A 14,690-nucleotide genomic window follows, 5' to 3' on the forward strand; every position below is an offset into this window, starting at 1 on the left:
ATCCTCCGCAAACAGCACTACACCCAACCTCCGCAAACAGCACTACATTCAACCTCCGCAAACAGCACTACATCCAACCTCCGCTACAGCACTACATCCATCCTCCGCAAACAACACTACATCCAACCTCCACTGTGGGAGCTGACTGGGGTCTGTCTCCCAAGACCAAGTCCACAAAATGTGGAGCATGGTCCGAGATTACGATCGCCGAATATTCCACTCTCCAGACCCAAGGTGTAGAAGGCACATATCTAATAGGGAGAAGTGAATCCTCGAATAAGCCTTGTGCAATTTGCTTATCCCTTGGGTGTAAAAACTGCCATGGATCTGCCCCCTCCCCCCACCATTCTTTGATACCATTGATGGGATTTGGGTGTCGCTGGCCAGGCCAGCATTATTTGCTCATCCCTGAGGGCATTTAACAGTCAACCACATTACATTCCAAGTGACCGACCGAATTGGGGGCCTCCCTTCTCCCAGAGTCAGTCATTTCCACCGCAAGGGATTATCAAGCACCTACTCAGGAAATACAGGCCCAAGGCTCACCCAAGATGTCTGCTCAATCCATGCAGAGTGAAACAGTGAACTAACCCCTCCCCCAATAACACCCCACCCAAATATATATTTTTTTAAATTGAGTGCCTGATTCGTTTTTTCCAATTAAGGGGCAATTTAGTGTGGCCCTACCCTGCACATCCTTTGGGTTGTGGGGGCGAAACCCACGCAAACGCGGGGAGAATGTGCAAACTCCACATGGACAGTGACCCAGGGCCAGGATCGAACCTGGGACCTCGGTGTCGTGAGGCAGCTGTGCTACCCACTGCGCTTCCGTGCTGCCCTTCCCACCCAAATATATAAATGACCAAAAACCCCTCCCCCACAAGCTCCAACCACACACAAACGATAAGCTCATCGAACCAAGTATGGGGAGAAGTCAGGAGAATGGGGATGAGAAAAATATCAGCCATCATTGAATGGCGCAGCATACTCGATGGGCCGAGTGGCCGAATTCTGCTCCTATGTCTTATGGTTTAAGTGAAGCTGTTTCAACGGCAGCAGCTCCACCCCCCCCCCCCCCCCCCCCATCTCGCTCCCGTTAGCTAGCTGAATTTCATGCTAGCAGGATAGTCTCTTCACCCCCCCCCCCCCCCCCCCCCCCCCCCCCCCCCCCGGATAGGGAAAAAGGCAATGTTATCTCCCATCCCGAGGATAAAACATACGTCATACAATCTTACCCCTACAAAACTAAATTGCTAACTAGGGCTATATAATTCCCACTATAATACATGAAACAACACCCCTAATCGTAGTTAACTACCCACCAACAAATATCACAAGTGAAAGTTTTATTCAAAAAACTTTCATCCCCAGAAACAGAAAAACAAAATATTTAACATCAAATATCGTCAACTATATACAAGATACCCCAACACTCTTCCCAACCCACAACAGTCAAATACCATACACAACCTAGATAATTAGAATCAGGTCTATGCTTTTCAACGAAGGTGCCCGCCTCCTCCGGTGCATCAAAGTAAAAGTCCCTTCGATTCATAGGTGACATGCAAACTCGCCAGATACACCACCCTGAATCGGATTCCCTTCTTGTACAAGCAGTCTTTGGCCTTATTAAAAGGCCGGCCGCTTCCTTGCCAGCTCAGCTCCCACATCCTGGTAGATCCAAACAAGACTGCCCTCCCACCTCCAATTTCAATGTTCCTTGGCCCACTTCAGGATCCGCTCCTTCCCTGGAAACTTGACTGCACGGGGTGGTTCGGTTGGCCAAGGCTTCTGATGAAGGGCCCGATGAGCCCCGTCTAACTCTGGAGGTGACACCAAACCACCCTCCCCCTTCATTGTCCCAAACGTCTGCGAAAGATATGCAGTGGAATTTGGGCCCTCTATCCCCTCCAGCAACCCCACGACTCAGGTTCTGCCTCCTCGAACGATTCTCAAGGTCGTCGATTTTGGCCTTCAACCTCTTGTCCTTGTCGGCCACCACAGCCAGCTTAGCCGCCAGTGAAGCAAGCTGCTCACCATTCCTCCACAGTGCTTTCTTCACACCCTCCAGCACCGAACCATGCTTCACTGTCTCGGCAGTCTTTTCCAGTCTCAACTGGATTTGGCCCAGGGCCTCCTTGATCAACCTGCGCAATTTCACCAACATCAGTTTCCACTGTTTTTCAAAGTAGACGCGCAGCCTCTGCCATTTTCCTCATGGAGGAGCTAAGCAGTGCCAACAAACCAGTCGACAAATTAGCTTCTGCAGGTTGTTTACTGCCTTTTTTCGACTTTGGAACGTCACAGGTATCCTGTATACTCAACCAAAAACATTTTTCTGTGAAGGTTTGCCCGAAAGGACTTTAAAATCAGGTTCCTGGCAGGAGCTGCCTAGCTCTCCTCACATACCGCCACCAGAAGTCCATCTCCTGAATGATTTTACCATCTCTCAATGATTTGGTATTTCTCCTTCAGTAATTTTGTCAATCTGTTTTGTTGGTGATTTGTTGATTTCACCTGATTTCTCTTGATTATTTTTGCGTTGCGAACCACGTAAAATTTCCACAAGAACTGATTTATCTTGACATATGAATTGGGCCTTTGAATTTGTATTTTTCGTTGCATGAATCTCTAACAACACTACCTGGTCATTGGTTTGTCCAGTTTTTTGATTGAAGATTCACTCAGTGCGTAGCCTCACTGACAATGATCCTGTTACACCAAAATGTCATATATTACTTGCTGGTTGTCAGTATGAGTAGATTTGGTTCTGTTTGCTGCTGATGAACGTTTCTATTGCTGCAGCATCGTTACAGAAGGAACGAGACAGATTGAGGATAATGGAACCTCACTGAAACCATGATAAATGATCAACTGACTTTGTAAGTGGCATCAATTAATTTTGACAATCGAATGATCTTAAAGAGACGCAACCTTAAAGAAGAGTTATTGGAACAATGTCGATATCGCAGCCTAACTGTTTTAGCTTGTAAATTTCCATCTTTTGTTTTCTAGTTGTATACCTTGGATTCACTGCAACTCCGGACCTCTGTCTCTGTGGCTCAGCCAATATGAGATGTGTTTACTGTTACTAAAGAAACTGAAGAGTCATTCTTAATCCTGAGGTGGATTACCTCACTTGGGATTCAACCCATAAATTGCCCACTCGTGGTATATATCAATGACAGGTTGGTGGTGCCCTGTCACCTCAGTATGTCATAATGTCATCACGGTACGGAGGCCATTCGGACCACCAATGTCATGCTGGCTCTCCATTTGGCAACCCAGTCAGACTCATTCCCCCACTCAATCCCAGTGGATCATTTTAAAACTCTGATTGGCCCGCAACTAGAGTACCCCGTCTGGGTCTGCTCATTGCACTTTTAAGATGTGAAGGCTATTAAGTTGCTGAGAGAATTACCACTTGGTGTTTTTTAAAATCTTTCTTGCATCTCCATGTGTGTCTTTCACCAGAGCCTTTAAATCTAGTCCTTGTTCATCAGCCAATGGGAACAGTTTTTATTTGTCCACCTTATCCAAGCCTGACATCATCTCATACACCTCTATCAAATCTTCCCTCGGGCTCCTTTGCTCCAAGTAAGAACAACTCCAGCATCTCCAACCTAACCTTGTAGCAAAAATCCCCCAATCCGGGAACTTTTTGGTAAATCCCTTCTACATCCTTAAGGGAAAGTGGTGTGTGGATCTGGACACAGTGCTCTAGTTATGGACTAGCCAGAGCTTAAAATGACTCCTAAGATCATGAGCATGTGTGCATCTGTACCCCACAAATCCTTTTCATTATAGATGGTGTGATTGCAATAATTTCTAACCTTCATATAAAGCTTTTAATATAGCAGAGAATCTCAAGTAACTTCAGGTTTGAGATTCAGACCTTGGAAGGAAGAGGAGGGAATTAGACAAGATGGCCAAAGAAGGCTTTTAAAAGTTGTGCAGCATTTATAATACAGATTTAGGGACAATTTCAGCGGGCAAGATAAAAGCAGTGCCACTGATGGTAGATTGAGGGCAGCAGGGGGATGGATTCAGGAGGGGCAGTAGGCTAGAGTTGGATGAATAAATGATGTGAGCAGCTATATCAGCAGAGGTAGGGTGGATCAAGGCCATGGAGGGACTTGTTGATCTGGCCATGTGCTGAGGCAGAAGGGAGCCAATGGAGGTCGTCAAAGACGGTGAGAAATGATGTGGCACCGGGTGCAAATGTCCAGAGTTTTAGATGTTTTCAAGATGTGCAAGATGTAAGTGTAGCCCTACGTTAATTCGGATTTTTGTGGCACTCCGTCCTGTGTGCCACAAGGAAACTTGCTGAGTTTGTTGGACTTTGAAAGAAGGGCAGTTATTTCATGGATGTGGGCGAGATCAGGAGCTGTTTACTATGCCAAGTTCATTGCAACGACATTTGTCAACAAAATGTGATTGGACTGGAATATTAATGAGAAATTTGAAGTATAAAAGGATATTGTGTCAATGATACCAGTCAATACAACGCCTGTCTGTTTTAAAAATCTTTAGGAAACAGGAACTACAATAAAATGAATAATCAATAATGAACACCTCAATGAAGGCATTCTGTTATCAAAGTACGCCATTCAATCAGTTTGCATTTCACTTCATTGCAGAGAAAATGGAATAATTAGTTTACAAACCATTGAATGAGATTACCTCATTTGCATATATGAGTAGATATTAATGGTTGCGTGTGAAGGCTATATATTCAATACCTTAGTTGACTGTGACCTCCCGGAGGCCAATATTAGCATTTCAATAAAGAAGCAATAACTGTTGCCTAGCCACAAGTAAATGAGTATTTAATGATCAGACGATTACGCTTACTGAGTCGGCTGTATTGTAGAAGACAAAAGTGTTTTTTTTTTTTTGCAATGGTTACATACAGATATGACCATAAAATTGCCATGCGAGTTAAATGGTTTGGAAAACAGAATGAAAAGTGCTAATTGTGGCCAGTCTGAAGTCTTTAAGTATAGGACTGGAAAGAATGAAGATTAATTTGTGCGTGTATGTAAAATGGATGACAGTGTTAACAAGGAGGCGTGCCTTTGCTTCGTGACTGTTATATGCAATAGGGACTTCTGACACCCGAAGCAAAGATATGGACTCTCCGCTGGTGTACGTCTGAAGATTAATCTCTGCTGGAGTAGGAGCTTGTGTTTGGTTAGAGTCCCACATTGGCTTGTAGGTCTCTTCACTAATTACAGACTTGGAGGTTCCTGTGTCCACCTCCATCTTGATTTGCTTGCCATTGACCACCACTCTGCTCATGACTCATTCAGATCAAATATGTTGCAAGTCTGCTCCTCTGGCTGCTCCGAGCTTTCCAATTAGTGCGAAAATGCGACCGCTCACCTCATTGCCGCAACCGGACGTCCGTGTCACCCTGTACTTGACGATGGGGGTGGTGGGCACCCAGGCAATCCGGGTGTGAGGACTGCTCTGCAGACTGGGGGTTTGGGGCCAATTTGTGGTGCGGGGGGGGGGGGGGGGTGTGGCTGGTTGCAGGACCTCGCTATCGGGCTCAAGGTGGCAGCCTGATACCAGGATTCCCTGGGAATGCCTCGTATTCTGTGCCATGCATAGATTTGAATGGCGTTGTGATGTTCTTTGTTTGCTTAAATGAATATTACTAAGGTTGAAGCGTTGCTATAAAGAACATGCAGACTTTGTACTAAATCAAAGTCAGTTTATTTACACTACACTATAAATTGTGAATTCTCAAGTATGCCGAAAAAGCTAAGTATTAGATCAAATAACTACAATACACAGAACTACTCAAAAACACGACTGTCTCCAAACCTCTCTACTAACTCACTCCAAGATCATGTAGACCACCGTGTAGGTTGTGAGATGTGCTCTTACTCCATCTAATGGCTGGATGCTATAATTACACACGATTCTACATGATCGTTCATATATACAAAGAAGAAATGAAATGAAAATGAAAATCACTTATTGTCACGGGTAGGCTTCAATGAAGTTACTGTGAAAAGCCCCTAGTCGCCACATTCCGGCGCCTGTCCGGGGAGGCTGGTACGGGAATCGAACCGTGCTGCTGGCCTGCTTTAAAAGCCAGCGATTTAGCCTTATGAGCTAAACCAGGGGCTGGTTTATATAGATGATATGCTATATATAAAGGTGATATACTAGATATCATTACAGGCGTGGGACATTGAATTGCATTCCACTTACGACCAAAAGGGCTGGTTTAGCACAGGGCTAAATCGCTGGCTTTGAAAGCAGACCAAGGCAGGCCAGCAGCATGGTTCAATTCCCGCACCAGCCTCCCTGAGCAGACGCCGGGAGGTGGCGACTAGGGGCTTTTCACAGTAACTTCATTTGAAGCCTACTTGTGACAATAAGCGAATTTCATTTCATTTTATTCTCATTCATTTCATTTCACTGTAAAACTGGTGCAATTCAGTTCCCAGCGGGAGAACATTGTCTCCCAAATGGAGAATCCAACCCAAAATCTCTGCTACTGTAGACCGCCTAGATCAGTCATTTTCAAACCCAGGGTCGCGACCCACGGGCAGGTCGCGAGCGGTGTTGGGAGTGTCGCGGGCCAAGCGTTGTGGCATACCCAATTTGGGAAGACGTGCCCAACGATGCGACCAGCTTTTATAAATGCCGGCTGCGATTGGCTTTCAGAATGTCAGCCATTCCGTGCATGCGGGCCCTCTCAGCAGGGCGTAGGCCTGGAGCCCACAGGGCAGAACGCCTCCTCCTTGCATCAGTGCGCTGACCCAGGAGAATATTTATTTTTAAATCGCTGGAGTCTTCCTGTCTGGAACGATGGCAGAGAGCAGGTCATGCACATCGTACGCTGATGTCCCATGGTCTGGGCGTGAGAGAAATTCCTCCATTTTCTTAGCTGCCAGCAGTGCGGGTGTGAACTCCAGGGCCTCTGGTGAACAACCCATGAAGAAGAAGCTGAAAATAGGAACAAAGCAGCATAAAGATGATTACTTGAGGTACGGGTTATTACTTGTTCCACTGCAAATCAGGATTCAAAGCCCATGTGTGTTCAATGCAGGGAAGCACTGGCACATGAATGTTTAAAATCCTCAAAACTTCAAAGACATTTGAAGACTAAGCATAGCGAGTTTAAGGACAAAACTCAAACCATTTCTTTTCAATGGATCAGTGGCAGACATTATCAGAAATGTAACGTTGAATAACAAAAGCCAAAGAGATCCTGAGGAGCAAGCAGGCACATCTGTCATGTGAAGATAAGTGAAAATGGTGGGTCGCGAAGTTCGGGCGACGTGGGTCCCGAAGGATGGCCATTTGGTAAAAATGGATCCTGGGCAAAAAAATTGAAAAGCACTGGTCTAGATTATGTGCTCAGTTCGACAAGTAAATAGTGAACACACAACATTTTGATTCATTGTTGAGACTGCTAACCTGAAATTGTTTCTGTTTCTGTCTCAATATTGAAAGCATTGATTTACTTTTATTTCAGACCGGAGGCACCCAGATTTGTCCAATATGTTACGAACTCTCATATTATCTGACATTTAAAAAATATATAATATGTATGGGATCGGAGAATTACTGGCAAGATAAGAATGTGTTGCTCATACCTAATAATCATTGAAACAATGATGGTGACCTGCTGCCTTGAATCATTGCAATCAATGCTTTTAGGGAGGAGGGTTCCAGGATTTTGACCCAGTGACAATGAAGGAATGGTGACATAGTTCCAAGTCAGCGCGATATGTGACTTGAAGGGGAATTTGCAGGTGGTGGTATTCCAATGCAGTTGCAGCCCTTGACGTCTGGGTCAGTGTTGTCCAATTGAATATCAGTGCTTGCCAAATTTGTGGCGATCAGGTAAGGATTTTCCGAACATGATACAAAATATGCACAGTATTATTAAAACAAATGCACAATCTTGTGAAAATAGATTTGAATGTTTAAGCTGTCAACAATCAGGAACAATACACTCACTTTCAGGGCCTGTAGAATAGCTCCCAAAAGGAAAGCATGCTTGTTGTATTTACTCTCAAAGGGTGGTGACAATCTGTTAAGTGAAGTGTCTGTTTCGGGCAGCGAGTTCCAGTTTTTATTTTTAATAAAATAAGGGTAGCCAAACTCAGAGTTTACATATATATGGGAAGATTTGGGGAGGGAAAAGATTCAATGAATCTCTCTGGATTGCTCTCTTCTCTGACTCGTGCCTTGCTTATGCCTTTTTGCCCACCTTCTCCAAACACAGCAACTGGTCACTTAATAGACCTTTGGCTCAAGGCCAACCTGCTGTCATTTTTCCTTTTACACCAATAGCATCCTATTCCTCTCGTCGGATTGTTTCAACAGATCTACTTAATTGAAGCTGAACACATTTGGATATTGCTGTCCCAGTTTGTAGTGCTGTCTGCCACTCATGGACCTCAACTGTGAAAACTGCTTACGCGCACGATCTGCAAATCTCCATTTTGCGCTTTCCATAGCCTGGGTCACCTCTAATGCCTTCTTTAAGGTAATCTCTGCCTCTGCTAAATATTTTTTTATATGACCGTGCTGATAACTCCACAGACCAACCTGTCTCTCAATATGTTCTTGAGTGCAGACCCAAACTCGCATTGTTTAGCCATTTGTTTTAGGCCAGCCACAAATGTTGCGATCATATCCCCTGAAGCTCTTGTCATCAAATTGAATTTGTAATGCTGCATTATTATCAAGGGCTTCAGGTAATAATGTCCTCGAGTAGCTCCACCAGCTCATCGAATATCTTGGAGTCGGGACATCTGGAGGAGTCTGACTCCTCATGGGGTTGTTAGTGGGAGCCCCTCAGGCCATTAGTAGGTTAAACCACTGCTTTTCCTCCCAGCCACCGCCCATCCCCCCCCCCCCCCCCCCCGGTTTCACTGTCCATGAAAAAATAATGGAGGCATTCAACATATAGCGCCCTTTGCTCTGTTAGATTTGAATGGGTCTAGTTTGCCAAAACGGGGCATTGTCACTCAGACTGGTGAACGAGTTTGCTTTGAAGGAAAAGTTTTCACACAAGATCTGCTCTCCTGATATTCTTAACAGCAGGCAGGCACGCTGGTTGATCCTCATCGCCAATGTAATATCCTGACAGACGAGCAAACAACAGATAAATTAAGGAATAATGGTTCATTAAAGTGTGAAACTGTATAATGAGAGTGCAATTAAAGCTACCATGTTTCAAGACTCCTAACTAACTTGAATACCCCAAGGCTTTCATGCTCCAGCCCTGTTGGTCAACCAGGTCACATGACCATCTGGGAACTCGCCAATTTAAAAAAAAAATTTTTTATTGAAACATTTTGAATTTATACAACAACAGCGAACCATAATAAAATACCAAAAATAACAATAATATTAGCAATCATAAACATTCGCCCCGCCTCCATGAACAACACGGCATATTAATAACAACGCAAATTAACACAATATTAAGTTACATAATAGAAACTACAATAAGGAACACCCCCCAGGGTTGCTGCTGCTATTGACCAAGTTACCTATCTTTGAGCCAGGAAGTCCAGGAAAGGCTGCCATCGTTTATAGAACCCTTGTATTGATCCTCTCAGGGCAAATTTGACCCTTTCCAATTTTATAAATCTCGCCATGTCACTGATCCAGGTCTCCACACTTGGGGGCCTCGCATCCTTCCACTGCAGCAAGATCCTTCGTCGGGCTACTAGGGACGCAAAGGCCAGGACACCGGCCTCTTTCGCCTCCTGCACTCCCGGCTCTACCGCAACTCCAAAAATCACAAGTCCCCACCCTGGTTTGACCCTGGATCCAACCACCCTCGACACCGTCCCCGCCACCCCCTTCCAGAATTCTTCCAGTGCTGGGCATGCCCAGAACATATGGGCGTGGTTCGCTGGACTCCCCGAACATCTGGTGCACCTGTCCTCATCCCCAAAGAACCTACTCATCCTAGACTCCCGGACATGTGGGCCCGGTGCAGCACCTTAAATTGGATGAGACTAAGCCTCGCACATGAGGAGGAAGAGTTGACTCTCTGGAACTCGCCAATTAAAGGGGCACCCTGCCACAGGCTTTTTCAAAGCAGGGGTCACGACCACAACAGGACAAAGCAGTGTGGGTGTGAGCTCCAGGCGAATCCACAGCAGGACAAAGCAGTGTGGGTGTGAGCTGTTCAGGAGAATCCACAGCAGGACAAAGCAGTGGTAGTGTGAGCTCCAGGCGAATCCACAACAGGACAAAGCAGTGTTGGTGTGAGCTCCAGGAGAATCCACAGCAGGACAAAGCAGTGGTAGTGTGAGCTCCAGGCGAATCCACAGCAGGACAAAGCAGTGTTGGTGTGAGCTCCAGGCGAATCCACAGCAGGACAAAGCAGTGTTGGTGTGAGCTGTTCAGGAGAATCCACAGCAGGACAAAGCAGTGTTGGTGTGAGCTCCAGGAGAATCCACAGCCGGACAAAGCAGTGGTAGTGTGAGCTCCAGGAGAATCCACAACAGGACAAAGCAGTGTTGGTGTGAGCTGATCAGGAGAATCCACAGCCGGACAAAGCAGTGTGGGTGTGAGCTGTTCAGGAGAATCCACAGCAGGACAAAGCAGTGTTGGTGTGAGCTGTTCAGGAGAATCCACAGCCGGACAAAACAGTGGTAGTGTGAGCTCCAGGAGAATCCACAAGGACAAAGCAGTGTTGGTGTGAGCTCCAGGGCCTCTGGTGAACAGCTCATTAAGAAGCTGAAATCAGGCGCAAAGCAGTATAAAGACGATTTTTTAAAGGTGTGAATTTATTAATTGTGCCAATGTCGGCTGGCGTGGGTCGGGAAGACGGCTGGCGTGGGTCGGGAAGGTCGGCCGGCGTGGGTCGGGAATGTCGGCCACCGTGGGTCACAAAGGTTGGCCGGTTGGTAAAAATGGGTCCCGGAAAAAAAGTTTGAAAAACACTGCCATACCACACAACCAGTGGGGTACTTTTGAACTGGTGTCATGTTGGAAAAAACATGTACAGCCAACATACAAAGTTAGCTGTAACTCCTTTCTATCTATGCCTAAAATCAAAAGCTACCTTTAAGGAGATGCTGCAGCCTTTAACATTTTTGCAAACCAGTTACCAAGGGAGTGAGTTGGAAATGGGTTCTGTAGTTTGGATCAATTTGGGTCAACATTCTCTTTTAGTCAATGTATTCATACATCAATATAGAAAAGATTATGGAAATCTATGTTTTTCATAAATAAAGTTGAAACAAAGCTTTGCAGGTTACAGATGTGCATTTGCTACACTGGTGGGGTACGCGTGATGTTGCTACTGTTGTACATCTCAGTTTGGTCCAGAGACACAACTGGAAAAAATTGCTTCACGTTGTTCAACTGTATGTTGACATTTTTCAGATTATTAAGATTGTAACTCGCCCACTGCTAGCATGAAGCATGCAGAGCTCAACTGCAGGATGAATCTTTTTCAAAACTGGGCTAATAATGTAACTTAACCAAAACCACACATCAATCTGTTAATCTGTAGCAATGTTGCATTTACATTTCATTGTGACCATTTTGAGTGAGATGTGGATTGTTGCTGAATTGTTGCCTAGTTTGTGAGGTGGACGTCTTTCCATAATGTTGGTGACTTCTAAACTCATTTCACTTGCGATCTTTACAACCAGCAGAAGGAGACATTCACCCTATCAACTTGTGCAGCATATGAGATGGTGTGTCAATCAGCAAATTCACTTGTGTATTGCATTTAAAACATTTAGTTAGCTTATAATTACAATTAAACTTAAACTAGGGTACTGTTCCAATTGCCCGACCCGTAATCGAAGGACGTTGGTTAGAATGCAAGTACCACAATAATTAGACACTAATTATGTTAAGTTTATTTTAATTTTAATGCTTGTAGGAATTTAACATAAAATGGACTTAAAATACATTTTCAAATAATTTGTTAACAATTTTACAGATTTCAGTTGGCAAATCTATGTGAATGCAGCATTACAACAACAGAGTTTACCTTTGATGTGTTACAAATTTGCTCCAACAGCAACATTTATGACCACTTCCCTTCTGATTTCCCTCCAGTCACGCTCCACACACTCAAGCCATGGTCCACTTCTATGCTACTAGAAAGTATGCCGTGACTTGCCTGACAGAAAGTATTTGATATGATTGCGAGACCAGAAGACCCAAATTCGCACCACACTGTGTCGATGCTCAGTTTAAACAAATTAAAGGGCAGCCCTTAAAATAAATAAAGTTCATGGCCTCCTTGTTACATGAGTCATTTGAAGATCAAGAAAGCATTCCTTGCATTTATTGGCCTTTTTTGATTTGTAGAGGCTAACTTGCATAGTGGTTTTCTCTCCCCCCCCCCATCCCCACCCGCCAACCACGTGCTATACAACGATAGTTGGATATACACTGTGGTCTCTTCTGGTGCCATTAATGAGATGACCATTAGAAAGTACCAAGAGCAAATCTTTCCAATCGTATGGGCCAGGGTTTAGAGAACACCAAAGTATATCGTGGAGTTCACCTGACCCACAACTTTTAATAGATTTTGGTTATGGGGAACACAAGGGCCAACTTTCCAGGTGTGATGCAACTGAGATCTTCAGTATTTTTAAACAAAACAATGTTTATTCTATGAATTCAGTTAAAATTTTATAAACGCACAGTAAACATTTTATCAACTACCAACACTGATATCCCTCCCCCCCAAGATACAGTACGCTATAGGTAACCCTTAGTAACTTTCCTAACAACATCCATAATCCAAATAATCTTTTTTCCTACAAAATCCCGAGGTTTGCATTCCTTACAGAAACAGGTATTACTTTGAAATTATCAAGTGAGCTGGAGACATTCTTTAGCATGCAGGGAGAGAGACCAAAATACACCTCGTTGGTTTGAACTCAGCTCCCCAACTGAGAACCGAAAGTAAAACTCAGAGCCAAAAACTGTTTCCAGCTCAAAATGAAAGTAAAAAGCAGAGCCAGAGCCCAGTTCCACCCACACAGTGACATCATTGCAGCCACTTGAGAAGACAAACATTTCTTAATGGACATGCCCATGACACCAAGGTTCCTCCAGGCCGCTCCTTTATTACCGAGCTTAAGACACAAAATCAAAACCCTGTCTTCTGGAGTTTTGAGAGGCGAACAATCTGGCCTCTGCTATTTCATTGGTGGCATAAGGTCCATCATTTAGCTGTTTACAAATAAAACGATTTCCATGTATAAACATGCAATATTACAGTTTAATCGTGTCAAAAAAGACATTAGGCAGTTTGTGTGATCTCACCTCGTGCCATATTTCTTTACCCAAAGGAGTGATTTAGGCAAAGACCATGGGAAAGGTGGATAATGATGTTAAGCATGGGCTTGTCTGGGGAGACCAAGGCAGTGCAATTAGTTTTGAATTGCTCTACCAAAGAGCCAGCTTGCAAACATGATAGGCCAAATGGCCTCCTTGTGTTGTGAGCTGCCTAAGGAAAAATGAACTGGCACCTCTAATAGGATTCTTGGGGTGTGATCGTTGCTGTAAATGCCAGCTTAGCTCAATGGTGGCAATTTCAGCTCTCATTCATAAGGTTGTGTGCTTAAAACTCTAGGACTTGGAACACCGAATTTAGGCAAACACTACTTTGTCAGAGGTGTGATGTCTTTGGGTGCCTTTAAGAGAACACTCCATCTGGCTGTTCAAGTGGATGAAAAAGATCCTCAGCAGTATTCAATGACTTAGAGTTTTCAATGACCGACATCAGCAAAAAGTGATTAGCAGGGCATTCATTTATCTGCTGCCTGCAATTGCAAATTGGCTGCTGCATTTGACTTAAGTGTGACTTCAAAAGGAATGTTATAAATCCACCATTATATGTTGGAGAAAATCCTACCAACCCAAAGAAACTCTTCACTCTAATGGTCATAAATCAACACAATGGCCCTCTCGATTCATTACCAGCCGTTACTCCTTTAATCTGATGTTTAATTCCATGTTCCCAGAAATTCCTGTCATCCCCACCTTTTACTGCTGTCGGCTAAATGTACTGCTGATTCCTTTAAGTGAGATGCTGCTAGTTGTACAATCTGTGTGCATCTTTTACTCCATTTCAGAGCATACCACCTGGATTGGTAAAGACTGAGTTCATCCATCGCTGTTTCGAAAATACTTCAATCAATGCTTCAGATTTGTACTTGCGAATAAAGGGGCGTCACACATTGACTAAAAACACCTTCTAGAAGGTGGGGAACAAGCAGAAACAGATAGGTCTATATTGTAAGTGGCTTAATTTATTTGCCTCTTGTTTGTACAGTTTAGGACAACTTTCCACATGCGCACCCATCCCAGTATTCTATGCTATCTAATTTTCAAATTGTTGCTTTAGTTTACTGAAAACGTGCAGAGTGGAGAGGGCAGGATGGGATGGGGGAGGAGGGAATAGCACATTAGTTTAGAAATTTATAATTGAAGAACATTTTTATCATTGAAGGAAAAAAATGTCAGCATATGTTAGCCGCAGAAAGGACAGACTCAATTCAGTACTTATATAGTATTAACCAATTTATATTAGCGTTTCACATGGCGAGTGAAGATCAAATACAGAATGAGGTAAAATCTGGCAAGGACATGCAGTCTTAATTCAGTCTGCGGATTAAAGCTGTATTCCGTTACTTTTATGAAAAAAACATTGATTTGCTTTT

The sequence above is a fragment of the Scyliorhinus canicula genome, chromosome 12, assembly GCF_902713615.1.
Source record: "Scyliorhinus canicula chromosome 12, sScyCan1.1, whole genome shotgun sequence".
NCBI lineage: Eukaryota > Metazoa > Chordata > Chondrichthyes > Carcharhiniformes > Scyliorhinidae > Scyliorhinus > Scyliorhinus canicula.